The sequence below is a fragment of the Penaeus monodon genome, chromosome 5, assembly GCF_015228065.2.
Source record: "Penaeus monodon isolate SGIC_2016 chromosome 5, NSTDA_Pmon_1, whole genome shotgun sequence".
NCBI classification, from domain to species: domain Eukaryota; kingdom Metazoa; phylum Arthropoda; class Malacostraca; order Decapoda; family Penaeidae; genus Penaeus; species Penaeus monodon.
Genome location: NC_051390.1, coordinates 9,448,439 through 9,453,803, shown reverse-complemented (window position 1 = coordinate 9,453,803; position 5,365 = coordinate 9,448,439).

Genomic DNA, 5,365 nt, shown 5'->3' with positions numbered 1-5,365 from the left:
ATAGTGTGTGCTGTCATGGATCTACATGTACGTGTGTGTGTGTGTGTGTGTGTGTAAATATGTATAAATACACACATACATACATACATACACACACACACACACACACACACACACACACGACACCACACCAACGACACACACAGGCACAACACACAACACACCACACACACACACACAACACACGCTACACACACACACACACACTCACACACACTATGTCTATATATCTGTGAATATACCTATCTATCTATCTATCTACCTCAAAAGAACCATGAGCCAAAAACCTAATATCAAAGAAACGAAACCTCAAATCCCAAACGACCAGAACCTCGACCTTGACCGTAAATCATCGAGAGAGAGAAAAAAAGAACTGACCTTCCTCAGCGGAAGTACGTGCCTGCGTACCTGATTCCTGATAACATATCCTGCAGGCCTAGAGCCATGTTAGGCCTAAGCGGAGGCACCGACGGGGACCGCTGCCACACGAGCCGCTAGCGTGTCAGGCAAGACAAGTAAGTTTTCCTTCGTACCCGTATCTCATGGCTTCCTTTAAGATAATAATAATAATTAAAAGGTGTGGGATTTGGCTTGCCCTTCCCTTCGCCCATAGTACCATTGAGCAAGCAGCACAATATCTTCATTCATAGCACCATCGTCGTGGAAATAAATCCATAAAAGCGTCGTCACCTCCAATACACGACGCACCGGACATATTTCCAACCCAAAGCCTTATACAAAAAAAAACTCTTATTCGGGTGTATTTTTTTTCCTCGTTTTCTTCTTGTTTTCGATCTCATTCTCGTCCTTCTAATTCTTCTTCCTCTTCCTTTTCATCTTCATCTTCTTTTTACTTCCTTCCTCCTTCTTCCTTTCTCTCCCTCTTCCTCCCCCCTCCCTCTTCCCTCTTACCCTTCTTCCTCCCCCTTCCCCCTTCCCCTCTCCTCCCTCCTTGTCATTCCTCTCCTTAGATACATTCTAGCAAGTTGCATGCACGCCCCTAGTAAGTCAACAAGAGCGCGACGCAGCGTGGCCTCCCCCCCCCCCCCCCCGCCCCGCCTCGCCCGATAACGACGAAAAATAAGCGTCATCCGTCAAAGCATGAATGTTCTCGCGTGCGGATGTGCTCCGAACCCCTCCATCGTGGATTATTATACGCCGGCGAATCCTTTTCGTACCGTGGTCAACTTTGGACGGATTCAGACACGTTTCCGCCCTCTTCCTCTATGTTTCAACTAGACGGACACGCGGAGGCAAAAATAGTAAGTAGCACATAAGCGCAAAATCAGACTTTAGCAAAGCCTAAAGGATAACGCCGAAAAAAATATGACATTGACTTATACACAGGAAGATTCCGATTAAATTCCATAAGAACCAAATTATGGTGAAGATGATGACCTTATCATAACAATAAAAGTAGTAGTAGCAGTAGTAATAAAAAATAAATGAATACTAAAATCATATTATTAATAATAATATCAACAACACCAACAACAACGATAATAATAAATAATGACAATTGTAACGATAACGAAAACAAAATATAATAATGAAAAAAACAATAACAAGAACAATAAACGACAAAAATGGAAGAACAAGAACAAAAAGACGAGTCAATTACATTAGAAGCGAAGGCGAAACTCCAGTCCCATCATGCCAATAATTGACTGAGTAGCGACTGGAAAAACAACGGCGCCAGACGAGATCGCAAAATATAAACATGATTGCCTGTTTGATGTCGATGTCTCTCTCTCTCTTTCTCTCTCCTCTCTCTTCTCTCTCTCCTCTCTCTCCTCTCTCTTCTCTCTCTTCTCTTCTCTTCTCTTCTCTTCTCTTCTCTTCTCTTCTCTTCTCTTCTCTCTTCTTTCTCTCGTTCTCTCTCTCTCCCTCTCACTCGTCCTGCTCTATTTCTCTTTCTCTCTACCTCTCTCTTTCTGTTTGTTCTGATTGAGACAGAGAGAGAGAGAGAGAGAGAGAGAGAGAGAGAGAGAGAGAGAGAGAGAGAGAAGAGAGAGAAGAGAGTGTGGTGTGTGGAGTGTGTGTGGTGTGGTGTGCGTGTGTGGTGTGTGTGTGTGTTTGTGTGTTTGTGTGTGTGTGTGTGTGTGGGTTTTTTGGTGTGTGTGTGTGGTTGTGTGGTGTGTGTGAGAGAGAGAGAGAAAAGAGAGAGGAGAGAGAGAAGAGAGAAGAGAGAGCGAGGAGAGAGAGAGAGAGAGGGGGAGAGAGAGCGGAGAGGAGAGAGAATAGAGAGATAAAAGAACAGAGAGAGTAGAGAGAAGAGGAGAGAGGATGAGCTAGAGAGAGAGAGAGAGAGGAGATAGGAGAGAGAGAGAGGAGAGAGAGAGAGAAATAGATAGAAAGAAAGAGAAAGAAAGAGAAATTGTGTTTGTTTGTGTGTGTGTGTGTGTGTGTGTGTTGGTGTGTGTGTGTGTGTGTGTGTGTGTGTGTGTGTGTGTGTGTGGTGTGTGTGTGTGTGTGGTGGTGTTGTTGTGTGTGTTGTGTGTGTGTGTGTGTGTTTGTTGTGTGGGTGTGGTGTGTGTGTGAGAAGGGAGATAGAGAGAGAGAAACAGAGAGAAAAGAACAACTTTTCGGAGGTGTACTGGCCTTTAACAAACCAAGTCCCGTTTCGTCGTCTCCACAAAAGTTAAGTAATGCCTCAAGTCACATTCGCCAATTAAATTACACTGTAATGGCGTCAGATATCGTCAGACCGGGTAAGACTAGAATGGTGAAGCTTATATGTCCCACAGCAATTTTTAAAGAGCTTACTGTGGCACAACATACAGCTTACAAACCAAATACATAACCACAACAAAAGCAAACATAAACCTCCAAAAAGTATCAATACGTGGGTACGCCAAATATTATGAAAATAAACAGTAAAATTGCAATGGTACTACAACCTGTATTGAACAAACAAGGTAACTCCACGACGAGGCATCGGTAAAAAACACTTTCTAAACGTACCCTGCAAAACAATCCCAACCAGTTTTCTTCATAATCACAGCAGACGCACTGAGCATCATCCTTCACAGGATCCTAAACTCACACGCTGATTCAGTTCACTACCAAAATCAAATCAGCTGGCACCTGGACTATGGCCAAAATACACATAAAGTTTCATTACGATCTGTCGCTAAGTTTTCGCGTAATAATACTAAAGAACCAAGAACCAACCGACAACGAAGTCGATTAAACTTAACCTTACTAACTTCAACCCTACCGCCCCCTCTGATCCCTCTTCGTAGAGCGATAAAAACATATAGGGTATTTGTAGGGTCATTTATCGTACATGTTATTCATCTTGAAGGATATATAGGATGCACAGAATGACTTAAAACTATTATAACAAAACCGAGGATTTCCTATAATGTACCGCCCCTCCCACCCAAACCCGGTCCCATAGCATCCCCACTCTAGAAGCTCTTCTTCCGCTCAAACTTCTATCCAACTCCTCCCCTCCTCCCCCCCCGCCCCCCACCTCTCTCGCTCTCGCTCTCTCTCTCGCTCTCAACAAATCTCCGCTCTCCTCCCATCGCTCTCGTCTCCGCTCTCTCTCCTCTCACTCGTCTCACATTCTCTCATCCTCTCCCATCTCTCCTCTCTATCTCTCCTCCCCTCCGTCCAGTCTCATCTCTCTCATCACTTCTCTCCCATCTCCATCTCTCCTCTCCTCTCTCTCCTCTCTGCTCCTCTCCCTCTCTCTCATCTCTCCTCTCCAATCTCATCTTCTATTTCGCTCTCTCTCCTCTCTTCTCTTCTCGTCTCTTTCCCCTTTTTTTTATTTTTTTTTTTTTCCTTTCCCCTCTCCTCTTTCCCTCTCCCCGCATAACACCAGCAGGAACTGTATGCCGTAAAACGCGCAGACCTATACCAACAACCAACTACCCCAACTTCCCCCTTCGTCTTCTTCCTTCTTCCCCCCAACTCCGTAACTACCAACTCCCCCCCCTTCTCCCCTCCTTTCCTCATCCCCCCCCCTCCCCCCCCCCTCTCGCTCTTTCTTTCCTTTCCCGCTCCCCTCACCCCCTCCCCTCCTCTCATCCCTCTCTCCTCCCTCTCTCATCTCTCAAACCCTCCACAAGACGACCCCCAAACCACCCCCACCCCCCCGCATAAACAACCAAGCAGGAACTGGTATGACGTAAACCGACCGCGCGCGACCCTAACCAACTAACTCCCCACAATAACTTAACTCACTTCCCTCCCCATCCCCTCCCCCTTCTCCCTCTTTTTTCTCCCCTCTACTTTTGTTCTTCCTATTCCTCTCCTTTTTTTCCTCCTCGCCACCCCTCCCCTTCTCCTCTTCCTCTCCCCCCCCCCTCTCGCTGGTCTCTTTCTCTCCTCCTCCTCTTTCCTCTCCCACCCTCCCCTCCCTCCCCTCTCCCACCCCCCTCTCCTCTTTTTTTTTTTTTCTTTTCTTTTTTTTTTTTTTTTCTTTTTTTTTCCCCCGCCTTCCCCCCCCTCTCCGCCCCCCCTCCCCCCTCCCCTCCTCCCCCTCCCCCGCCTACCGCCCCCCCCCTCCCGCCCCCCTCCCCCCCTCCCCTTCTCCCCCCCCCTCCACTCCTCTCTCCCTTCCCCTCCTACTCTCTCCTCCCCTCCTCTCTCTCACAAAAACCCTCCACAACACCAGCAGACCAGCAGGAACTGGTATGACGGAAACCGCGACCCGTCGACTCTCACAATCCATGCCCTGCTCAGCCACAGACCAGGACCCGCTCGCCACAAACCCGATACCCCGGAAATTATATATATAAAAAAAGAGTAACACTTTAGACTTCGACAGTTAAAAAATACTATCATTTCAGAGTTCTATAATAAAAAAAATAAAATAAAAAAAGACTTCGATAGATTACTTGATATGGACAAGGAGTAAGATATTCTGATTACTGTTTGTTTGGAATCGAACGGCCAATGATAATGCAATTTCTTTGTATCAGTCTCTTTCTTTCTCTCTCTTTTGTACTTAATCCATTCCCCTTTCCTTCTCCCACTCCCTCCTTCCCTTTTCCCATTCCTTCCTCTCTTCCTCCTTCTCTCTCTCCATACCTTCCTGTTTCTCCTACTTCTCCTTTTCCTTCTCCCTCTCCTTCTTCCGCTCCTTCTGCCTTTCCTCTCCTTCCTCCTTTCCTTCTCCCACTCCTTCATCCTCCTTCTCCTTCCTTCTTTCCTTCTCCCACACCTTCATCGCCCCCCCCCCTCTCCTTCCTTCTTTCCTCCTCCCTCTTCTCCCTCAAAAACTACCGCCTCTACCCGCCCGTGCCAATCCAAATTCCATTTCCTTTTCTTAAGTGGCTACCCGCGTCTCTCTCAGTCACAAGTTCTCGAGGCGTGTTTCGTTTCACAGAACTCGCTAACCTGTTATTTA